Here is a 12155-nt window from a genome sequence, read left to right on the forward strand (position 1 = left end):
GGGGCGCCTGGGTGGCTCAGTCGGTTAAGTGTCTGTCTTCGGCTCAGGTCATGATCCTAGGGTCCTGGGATCGAGCCCCGCATTGGGCTCCCTGCTCAGCAGGGAGCCTGCTTCTCCATCTGCCTCTGTCCCCACCCCACCCCCCGCCGCTTGTGTGCTCTCTTTCTCAAATAAATGAATAAAAATCTTTTAAAAAAATAAATAAACAAAATAAAGAGCGAGGAGTTACAATCAAGGGTGTAGTTGGAAGCCTGGGTGCTCACAGCTGTGTGACCTTGAATTCTTTAATCCTTACTCTGTTCACCTAAGAAACAAAATAACGTCAGCCTTATGGTAAGGATTAAATGTGATAACATATGTGAACATACCCGAGGCTCTCATGGGCACACTACAAATATCTATTGCTAATTCCAGGCCCAATTTCAAGAGAAGATTGTCTTCAGCAAAGGCAAGCCAATTCCGTTTGGATGACGATCATGTTTGGACCGACAGCAATAACTCTTAACATTTTCATTCCACTGTTTATCTCTAAAATGGTCTACAAATTCTGGCTATCCCATCCCAGGACCTTCTGGCTCCTTTCCCCCACCTCTGTCATAGTCACACAAATGCAGATTTATCAATAAACTAGATTCCCCACCACAGCAACTGAGAGATCACTCATACATTTCAGAGACAACCTTGAATTTTATGCTGAAATCAAAGCATCTTTGTAAATAGTGCAGAAGAGATAGGAGAGGTTGAGAAGGTGAATAACCATGGTCTTATTTGTTCTGGAAAGCTCAGTGCAGTAAAGGTGTTTGGGGGAACAGAGACGAAAAAGCCCTCAAGGGACTTGCCCCAAAAGCCAGCATAAGAAAAGGGCTACAAACAAAGGGAAAATAAAAATAGTATGTGAACCAACAACTTGGGAGAGCTTATTTCTAGTTGGGAAGATCAAGCAAGACCTCGTGGGTGAGACAGCCTTTGAGATGGGCCAGAGGAATGGACAGTATTGACACAGAATTAGAAGGAGAGGGGAAAAGTATAATTAGTGAGGAGGAAGGGCTTTTTGAAGAAATACCCTCATTGAACACAATGTAAAATAAAGATCAAAGAGGGGAGACACGAAGAAATGGGTATATTTTCATTTTGTCGGCCTCTAGCTAGCATAAAAGATACTCTCATCCATTCAACTCTAGTAAAATTCACCCAAAGCATCAAGACGTGCTTGGATGGCAAGGAAATGGAAATATAAAAGGTATAAATATGTCAACTTTATCCTCAATGCACATTCATTTTCATCATCATCTTTATCGACAACCAGCATTCTCTGAGCACTGCCCAAGTGCGGAGAGCGTTCTGCTAAGCACTGAGGACATAAAGTGACATAAAGCATGACTCTTGTTCTCATAGAAAAATGACAAATTAATCAACAAACAAAAGTGATTTCTCTTCTATATGCAGGCTCCAAGAAAACCCATTCAGTATTTTTTCTTCAAAAATGCAAGGGACCAACATTCTCCTACCCAAGAAAGACCTTCCGTATCTGAGCACCCATATTTGACCGGGATAGGATGTCTTCTGTAGTCCTTCTTCCTACGGGAGTTGAAGGAAAAACCAGGAAACAGACACAGAAAGAGGCAGATAAGGGCTGAAATTTTTCCCTTTCCCCCTTTAAGCCCAGAAACAATCCTGGAATTTCTAAGGAGGTGATAAAAAAGAGAGCCGTGAACCCTGAAGATATCAATTCTGGCCCCCAGCAGAACTCACTGATAAAGCTGATCTGCATAACAAATACAAAGGGGAAAGGCTACAGTATCTCAATGATTTGGATGTTTTGCTTACACAGGGCTAACTAATATTTATTTAAAAATTCAGATCAGTGAGTACGCTTCTTGGGTTTCTCCTAAATATTTAATGCCTCCCACTTCTGCATATCCCACTGAACACCAATGAGAGTCCAAACCACACTCATGACCTTTCTCTCGCATTTCCAACCACTATCTGTAGATGTCCAAAAAAGAACTAGTGTTTTTACTCTCCTCAGGTCTGTCTTTTTTAAAGGAACACAGATCCATAAATCTGCTCTTTTCTTACCTCTACATTTAGGCTCACATTTATTTTAAAATGGGCAGGGAGGTAGCCAAAAAGGAAGGATGTGAGAAAACTATCAACCCAGCTAGAAAACTATTAACCCAGCTAAGCCTAATAAGCAGTGATTAAAGTTACAGTCAAAGAAGAACGAAGCTCAGTGCCTCCTACCCTCTTCCTCCTCTTTGTGCCTTTCATATTCTAGTTCAGGCGCTGAGAGGGAGGGTGACACGGCTAGCGAATTCCAACCAGCACTAAGATAATTGTACCATTCACACCCCTCACCAGTCAATCAGGGTCTGCTTATCCAGCCCCATTTATAAATAGTTTTCCTACATTGACAGTGTTATAAAGGAGTGCAATGAGGTTTTCTCCCTGAAACAAGAAATGGGGCGCCCTCAATAAGGACTAAGTGGAACAGCGGAGGTTTGCAGAACCCAGGGCCACCCGCCCTAATTTACAGCCACACCTGTTCCACAGGTGTCAGGGAAAGCAGCTCCCTAACTTTTCTAACTTTCCGCACCAGGCCTCCGTTGATGTTGAAAGAGCTCAGGAATAAACACAGCCCTGCTCTTACTTAATTCCACGCCAGGCTGCACCCCTTGTGTTCCGGCCACCTCTTCTGCCTCTGGCTCAGGGACCCTCTGCCAGTCACGTGACAGTCTGACCATGATGGGGTCCCCCTCTACAGGTTAAAGTGCTAGGACAACGTGATGTTTAGAGAGAGCAGGCGCCCCGCGTCAATCATCTTGCCTGGTGATTCTCAAAGATGACTGCACAGGAGAATCCCCTGGGGAATATTTTTAAACGATCCCTGCCTGGATCCCTTGCTGACAGATTTTAATTTCACGGTGTGGGGTCTGGCCTGGGCATGGACATCATTGTTTTGCTTTTGTTGTTGTTGGTTAGCCTCTTCTGTTTCTTTTCGTGGGAGCTCTCCGGGTGATTTTGTTATTGAGCTGGGATTGAGGAGGACTGCCTAGCCTGTCCCACTGATTCAGAAATGAGAAAATCGAGGCCCCAAGGCAATGGCTTGCACACAAGTGAAATAACACACACAGAAACAAAAAGAAGCTTTCGGACTCTCAAGGCCACCACCACCTCCGTTATTCATTTAGGCAGCCACCAGACACCTTGGAAAAACCTAACATCTCTGAATACACCTCAAGGAGTACCCTGGGCTCCGAAGGAATGTGGATGAGCAAATGCCCACCATCAGCTAACGGAAGAGACATGCATTCCGAAGGGACTCAAGAGGCAGGGCAGTGAACGGGAAAGCCCTGGAAAGAGAGTCAGTGGATGCGGCTCTGCACCATGTGTATGTCTTCTTTACACCTTGGAGCTATTTGCACAGCTTTAAAATGGTGGTTGTGGAGGACAGATCATCTGCAAGGTGCCTATTAGCATTAATATTCTTGTTAATCCACATCAGACACACACACGCGCGCGCGCGCGTGCGCATTACCGCACCTAAACCCCACAAACATATTTAATGCATTTAAGATTTTTTTTTACTGTTGCAATTTGGTAGGTAAATCACTATACAAATACACGCACATGCTCGCAAGCCTAGCGTGTATGGGTGCATGGGGTGTGTGCATGTTGGGACACACACGGAACACAGCTCACTTCTAACCCAAAGACACCAGTGACCGTGGCAGCTCAGTGATCAGACTGAGGTCCCTAGAAGGTGGGGGGATTGCTTCGGAACGTCTATGCATTTGCACGGAGTCCAATTAGCTTTGAGTAAAGGATAAAAGACATCACCTCATCAGCTTCAAGTTTCTTCGAAGCCTCTCTTCTCCCCTCCCTGAACAATGCAGTGCTTTTATCCACCGTTGTTTTGAAGTCCCACCTCTCAAAAAGAAACAAGATCTGATTTCCTCGGAAATTCTAGCCAGCTGAAGGCCTGATAGACTCTATATAAAGATTAATGAGAAATGGAAACTTGACATTTCTTTCTAAAGAAGGAACTTCACCGTCCTCGCGAGGCAGGGAACAAAGACATGGAGGATGGCGTGTGTGGAACACAGCCTGGTTTTTATGAGTCGAGTGAGTTAATTAGTCAAAACCTTAAATTATCCTAATCTAGGAAGCGCTCTACTCCAGACATTCCCGTCCCCGTAAAGCTGGACTCCAAGCAGGGTCAAAGCCTGTACTTCTCTTTCCTTCCACGTCTGCCGATCCCTCGGGGCCAGCCTGGAGTCTCCTCCTCTCCCCTCTCCCCGCCCCCCTCGTCACGCAGCCTTGTCACTGTGCCTCCAGGGCCCTGCCCCTCAAGATACCTTGGAATGAATGTCCCTCAAGTCAGCCAGTGCTGACACTGGCTGATCCACAAACCTCAGGCTCAGACTACTCTCTTTATATGCAGTGGATCTTTAAAAAGTCCTCAAGGGGAGCTTAGGATCCTTTTGCTAATGAAATGACTACAAACCACAATACAGAGAAAATGGGTGGAAGTTGGGTGGGGTGAAAGGGAGAGGGATGGGCAGCAGAAAAAGTGCAAATAAAATTTAGAGTAACATGCATGTCAAATCCATCCTCCGAGGCACCCAAGCTACCGTTCAATCAAGTGCTAAAGGTGTCTTTCCATCCCCTCTACGCCTGGGCATCTCCATGAAGAAAGCTTCTAAAACCCCAGGCCAGCTAAAAAGGCTACCAAAAAGCATTCTGTAAATTCCCTGGGAATAACTGAGCCCCTCTTCTTCCATCGCTCCCTTCTGCCATTAAAGAAAGTGGCCAGTGTCTGAATAGCATGGCAACTCTCTACCTCACTACTTTGGAAACACATGGGGCTAGGCTGGTCCTTCATTTCGAGTACCTTGGCCTGGGCTAGGATCCAGCTCTCTCCTTGGCTACAAACCAACTAACAGCTGTCCCTTTCTTTATAATGGCCATCAACAAAGTTAGTTGCAATCCAGTGGTCTAAGAGGAAAATTGAATCATTTGCTCATTCTAAAGGTGAGTCTAATAAACAGGAGTGGGATTCATTAACTGTAGAATAACTAAAGCAGAAATAAGAACCTCTCCTTTTTTCCTTTTCAGAAGACCCTGACTTTATTCTCTAGCCTCATCGTTTAGAATCAGAAATTCCTAATCAAAGAACCAGCACATTTCTGTGTTGCTCTTCTCCCCAGGTTAAGTAAGGGATGTGAGGAAGAGCAGAAGGCTTGCCCTTTTATACCAGTTTGCCTCTCCATCTGCTCTCCATCCTCCTAAACTGACCATTCTCTCCTTCTACAAAACTCCTAATTATTCTTAAAGACACAGTTTAAATGTCAACCCCTCCGTGAAGCCCACCGCATTTTCCCAGACTTCCCTCCTCACAGATCTTACCTAAGTATATAATAATCTCTTTACACACGTCTCCCCCATTCAATTATGAGCTACCGGAAGGTACAAACCAGAGCTAATTCTTTCTCATGACACAATGTTCAACAAATACTGGTACTTAACAAACATCTGTTGAATAATGTGGAGCAAAAGACACAAAAATAAAGTTAAAGGAATAGAGTGTCAAAGAAAAGAGACTAAGAGACACTAATAAATACATAAACTCTATCTAGAGTGTTCTAGAGAAGAACATCAAGAGAAAAAGAAGACTCAGTGACGAAAAGGGCCAGAATAAGAATGCACAGAGGACGAAAGAAGAGGAGGCAAAAAAGTCACACATGGTGGGAGAGTGACAGAAGAGGGGACATGGGTGACCTTAGAGACACAGGCTCCTCTTGGATCTTTTCTAAGAAAAATCAGAAATTCTGAAAGTTCCAAAAGTGGAACATATATGTGGAGCGCCAACGTTAACCATGACACGGAATTTGGTTCAGGAACGATGTAGACCCAGAATGCATGGGCGTGCAACTTCGGCATCACTGGAGAGTGTCGGGAATGCAGAATCTTGGGCCCTACCCCAGACCTAGCGAATCAGTGTGTCCATTTTTAACAAGACCCCCAGGTGATTCCTATGGACAAAAAAGTTTGACAAACGCCAATGTAGCCATTTGACACCCGCAGATAACCTCCGCATCTCGTTCAGTGGTGTGGCGCACAGAGCATCACCACCAAGCTGCTGCACAACCTAAGCCAGTCACCTAGTGTCCCTGGATTTGTTTCTTTACCTGTGAAATGAGAAGGTCAGAGTAAATGCGTTCTCAACTGTCACGGAGCTCTGACCTTCTTGATCCCATCTAACATCTTACCTTCACATCCTTCCTACAACACCCGCCAGAACAAACAACAAATAGCCTTATTTGTTAATTAATATTTCCCTTCCTCTCTCCACTTACCTAGTATTTTTTGTTTCAAGTATCTGTTATGTGCCAGGCACTGTGTTAAGGACAAATGATTCCAGGATGAATAAATATCCCTCCCTGTCCTCAAGGAGCTCACAAACTTAGGGAAACAGAGCATAAAAACACAATTAGGATAAAAGTATGGTAATGATCATGAACCAGCCCTGGTGATGCACAGAAAGCAGAGTGGCCATTCTGCTCGGGGCAGTTATGGCAGGATTTCAACAAAGGGCCAACATATGCACTCTGCCAACCTTCTCTGCCAACCTCAGCTTCACGCACTAAAAGTGAAAAGACAAAAATAAGGTAGTTGGAGATCATCCACGAACCAACCAAAGGTTCCCAAACACACCTCTCTGGGTTCGCAAAGCTCCAAAAGCACATCCACACAATGGATTTGGTGTAAGGGCCACAGATAGACCATTAACAGCCACAGGCGCACCCTCAGAAACCCACCTCCTCTGAGTTAATGCCCACTCCCCCTCATCCCAACTGCATTCGCTTCTTCTAGCTTCGGCATCCTTCTGGAAGATAATATCAATTCAACCACTAATCTACTCTCCCTAGAGACTTCTTCTGTGGTTTCAAAGAGGGGATGCACTTTAATAAATGTGAACAATTCATTAGACCAGTAACTCTTTTTGATCTATATTTATTTATAGAAACGACACTCATATCCGATTGCATGCACGCTACCAGAGACTGAAAATGTAATTTACTGAAAGGAAGAAATTTCTAGAATTTCTATGGAGGCTGGAGAATGGCAGGGGGGAAAGAGGACCTAACTTTCCAGCGTATCCACTCCTGACCTCAACAAGTTACACGAGATGAGTGGTTTTGTCAGCCCCAGCCTTCCTTATTAAGGAGAAAAGGCTATCGCTCAGAACAACAGTTTGCCAACCTTTAGAATGGTGAGTTCCACCCTGGCTTCTTTCCTGCCCCTGGCTTTTATAGGCTGATTTTTCTGCTATGGTTCTTCACATACAACCTGTCCTTTCCCCTGCCTGCTATATTTCCTACTCCATAAACATTCATGACATTTTTGCTTTAACTTGTTAGCAGTCGTGAACATGTCACCTTCACCTTCGTATTGTTGAACACGAAAATAGGGGGGCAAACCCGTGCATCCGGGGCTCAACACATTCATGGAGGAGATGGGAGAATGTTTTTTACAAGGCAATGATGATATGATCGAGGGCTGAATCAGCTCAGTCTCGTTTCTCCCTGTCCGGCTTCACTCATCCCCCCAACCGATTTCAGTCCGTGTGTCCGCCACCCAGGTGCCCACTTCCCCTCCTCACACAAGGCTGGTGCATGCGCATGAAGGTCATAGAAGATGATCAAGGTTCTGAAGCCATCCTTCCGGAGGTGAAGAGGAATACAAAATCAACCTGCCGTTCACCCCTTCACCAGAGGGAGTCGCTCTTCGCACTCAACCTACAAGAAAGGCATTTGGTGTGCAAAGTAGTGACTAGAGAAATGTGTTGGTCCTCCTCCTTTCCCTTAATTTTGCCTCGTTACTTCTTTGCTTTCTCTGCATCTATCCCTGCCCGAAACAACACACATGCAGTGGCAAAGCAAGACTCTTCAGACAGACAGGCTTCCTAGGAATGGAACCAATGCTGAGAAGAAATGAGACGATTGAGGGGCACACCCTGCTCCTCTCTTTGCACGTGAACAGGTATCTCTGGGTGGCCACATGGCTCTGTGGTCCCAGATCCGTCATGCTTTGCTACACCTGAAACACACAGGGATAGAAGGCAACCATGTTGTTCTGCTTCCCTTCAAATCACCAATCTAAACTCCTTGGCAGGGCTTGCCTGAGAAGTCTTTATTTCCCATTAGTGTTTTTTTATTATTTTTTTTTCTTAATTGTACATCACGGAGGCTCCTCAACTGAAATTAAATTTGCTCTTCCTCCCACCAGCAGAAACATTTCTTCCTCAGGTAACCCACACTGTATGGAGGGTGGCAGAAGGAGAGAAGACAAAATAGAACCCAGTCAGCTCTTTGTGCCATGAGGGGGGAAAACAGAGAGAGAGAGAACAGTGGCCCAGAGACAGCCTAGAACACCACTGAGTCACAGCCTCGACAAGACTGCTCACGGGGATAGGACACACCTGCCTCATCAGGGATCCAAAACGGCTTTGGATGAAGTAAAGGTGCAGACCAGTTGGTGGTGATTCCACCTTGAATCCTAATAAGCGCCTCCCCTTCTCCTTGTAGCCTTCCCACCACCCAGTCCCCACCACCCTCCCCTTTTAACCTCTTGTCCTTTGTCTAGCTTTAGGGCCAACTAAGGATGGCCTAGAACCTGGCTTAATCCCATGAGCATTCTAGGAGAATGTGGCTGAAACTCTGTCCAAAGGTCTGCTGTCAACCTGGTCACCAACCAATACGACGAAGGACCTCGTCCCTGTAGGGCACTCTCGCAGGCACCAGGAATGAGAAAAGGGGCATAGACCCTAAGGACACCCACCTCACCTTGCTCATCTGTACGTAGGAAACCAGTGCACATGGAGTTGCTGTTCTCACCCATACTTCTGTTCTATTTTGAAGTAAAATTAAGAATACATCCTCCCACTTGAAGGAGTAGAAGCAGATGGAGAACCAGCTCAGGTGTCTGTAAGGTGAACACACACCAGATAACCTCAGCTATTTGTAGACATGGTGAGAACATGGTTCAAAGTGGGATCCCATTCTCCCATTCTGCCGACAGTACAGATGGGTACAGATTACCAGTTAAATGCTCAAAAGAACGAAACCGGGGGGGGGGGCGGTGAGTGTGGATGATATCCATCCTTTCTGGACAATAAAGAACTATCTTCTGGTGTGATGTTGAGGGACAAAGATCTTCTCCTACTTCCCCCACGTCCCCTTGGTATTTTTGGATTGCTTCAAAGTATAGTCATTAAAAACGCCAGAAAAAAAGATGTGGGGGGAGAATACTTTGAGAGAGACTATCGATACCCATGATTCTGCTACAGGATTTTGAAGATCTTTATCTCAACCCATTTCCTGCATTTGGGCACCCTTAGAGTTTGGGGGTGTACGGTCAGTGGACCAAGGAGAAGAGCACACCAGCTCGCCATCATGGCCCTCCAGCCTGTGGATGATCTGATTGCCTCAGGAGTTGTCTTGCATTGCATGAGTGCCTAGCTGAAGAGTCATTAGCTAAGTCTTTTCCGTTTCTCCTGCTATTTCTCTTTTCAAGTACATAAAAAAAATACTGCCTAGCCACATTTCATATACCGTAAAAATTGACGAGAGGAGGAAAAAAAAATAAAGTCTTCATTCTCTTTTGAAGGTACAAGACGAACACATGCAAACGGCACATCTCTTTGTTTAACACAAAGACTCACGTGTCGAATTCTGCACCCCTTCCTCATGCACAGCATTTTAGAACTCTGCAAGATAGCCATTTTGCAAGAGTGTGGAAGTAACAGTTTGCTTGGAGGATGTGTGGGTATAAATAGATGTGTAGACAGAAGGAGAAATTTACAGCTCAAAAATAATAGCACAGGAAAAAAATATCAATTAAAAGGAGAATACTGACAGAATTCGTTCTTTGCAAGCATGAGACTGAAGTCCTTTTAACCTGCAGCATCCTTCAATTCCAGGTGTTCCTAGACCAGCCAGATTCCCCACCTAGACCTGTCCCTCTGCAGTAGGCCTCCTGGGATCTCTGGGCCCGGTGTCAATGCTTTAGACAGCAAGTGGACTTCAGGGCAACAACCACAGTAATCATTATTTTCATTTTTTAAAAGGGCATTAAAAAAAAAAATTCCTAGGAAGGTAGAGAATAGGAGACAGACAGGCATGGAAGTGGCAACGGGGGAAAAGGCTAGCCTGAAAAAAAAAATTTTTTTTTTTTCTAGATTCCCATAAAAATCAGAGCTGTAGCCCTGGGTGAATAAAATGCTATTTAACTCAAAAATCACACAAGTCTCCCATGCATGTCTTCATACATAGACCCTCATGCCACCCAACATCTTCCGTCCCTACATACATCCACCCCCACTGCCTCCCCCAAACCCGAAACCTGTTTGATGAGGAAGGGAAAGATATAACATGGGAGATTTCCCCCTTTGTAATAAGCCTTTTTTCCCCAAACAGCATTATTTTCTTATCTTGTCGCCTTTTCTTCCAAAAATTCCACTTGAGGGATTTGAAGAGAGAGATAAACAAGGAATCCCTACCCCAGGTGAAACGAAATAAAACAGAATTTGCCCTACCTTGGTTTGTAGAAGCCAAACCTCTAGACGGACAGATTAAGGGAGTGAGCATGTTGGGAATGTCCAGTCTCCTCTTCTCGCTGGCATATCCACATAAGAAAGACGAAGGATAAATGAAAGGAAGATAATTTAAAATCCAATTTAGCGTGAATTTTGTTTTAATCTTGTATCTTGAAGAGATGCAAATTCAAAGAAAAAAAGACTGAATTCAAAGGTAATTCAGGATATGGAGAGCAGCTCACAATGCAGAATCCAGAGTAATTATTCCATTTGCATGTGAGGTTAGTGGCTGGGCTATTTTTTTAATGATTCTTCTGGCAATCACGGTTTTTGATTTTTGGAGCTTTAGTGGAGGAGGATCTGTGTAGAGAAGCTGGGGGCCGGTTCTGTCCCTCCGTGGAGCATGGTCATTCCCAAAGCGTCCCCTTCCTAAGGGGGAAAAAGAGGCGGTCAGGGTTTGATTCGAGTGTCCCCGGAGGGTGAGAAAAATGCATTCCGAAAAAGATATCAATTCGTTTTAAGGAAAAGGGGCAGGAAACCCCGCATTTCCCACAGAGTGCACACGAGAGGGATGGAAAACTGTCGGCACCGTTCTATAAATAATTCAGAAAAGGTCTGGCTATACCATTCCTGGGACAGGCATGGATGAGAGGTGGGAATGCCAACCTGAATGGAAGAGGGGAGAGGGAGGGAGCGAGCGAAGGAGGGCAGCGGGCAGGAAGGAGGAAGGGGGGGAGAAGCGGCACCATAGAGCAACACACACTCCACACACTCGCACACACGCAGAAGCACAATCCCCACTTAACTCGCCAGCAAGTGCGGCCCCCAGCCCCATCTGCATTGCTGCCGACATGTCTGTCTCGCTCTCCCCATGGCCTCCAGCGGTAGCGCCTCCTCCCGCCCCGCGCTTGTGCTGAATGGGTTCTGATTGTGCACTGGGTGCACACTGGGCATTTCTTGGAAGGGGCACACTGACACGCGCGCGCACACACACACACGCCCCCGACGCGCACGCGCCCCCGCGCGCGCACTCACACTCACCCCCGCGCACACTCACCCCCGCGCACACTCACGCCGCCGCCGCGCTGATGTGCAGCGCACGGGGCTTCACCTGCAACGTGTCGATTGGACGGATGGTCGCGGCGCGTGGCTCCGGCCCGGGGCACCGATGCCCAACCTCTCTGTTCGGTAAGGGGATTAACACCCCCCCCCCAAAAAGACCAGAGGGAGCCCTCCCCTTTCACCGTAAAAAAATATATATTTTTTAAAAAGCCCCGTCCAAATTAGCAAGTGCCGGGTTCTGCTGGATTCAAGAGCTTCACCCAACAGCAGGTTAGTTAACGGTTCCACTGCTTCGACCCTTTATCTCCCTGACACCCCCAAACCTCAACACTGAGACAGGAGACTCCAAAGCGAACATTTACGTACCGACTCCGAGCGCCTGGGCGACTGCAGAAGCTCCGGAGAGGGGTGGCGGGTGGCCGGGGATTGAGGGTTTTCCCTTCCTGCAAAGCAGGATTGATAATCCGTGTCGGGGGTTTTGAAGTTCACGACT

General features: G+C 46.1%; 1 protein-coding gene across 1 annotated transcript in view; it reads right to left on the reverse strand.

Moving 5' to 3' along the window:
* GRIN2B (glutamate ionotropic receptor NMDA type subunit 2B) overlaps positions 1-12149 on the reverse strand; it is a 401212-nt gene extending 389063 nt beyond the window's left edge. The window contains exons 1-2 of the mRNA XM_081821262.1: positions 12029-12149; positions 10601-11029 (exon numbers count right to left, since the gene is read on the reverse strand). The gene's annotated coding sequence lies outside the window, so the exon portion shown is untranslated. The remainder of the gene's footprint in view (positions 1-10600; positions 11030-12028) is intronic.
* Positions 12150-12155: the final 6 nt, after the last annotated feature.

This window comes from Leptonychotes weddellii, chromosome 5, assembly GCF_054177405.1.
Source record: "Leptonychotes weddellii isolate Sample4059 chromosome 5, ASM5417740v2, whole genome shotgun sequence".
Classification (NCBI taxonomy): Eukaryota; Metazoa; Chordata; class Mammalia; order Carnivora; family Phocidae; genus Leptonychotes; species Leptonychotes weddellii.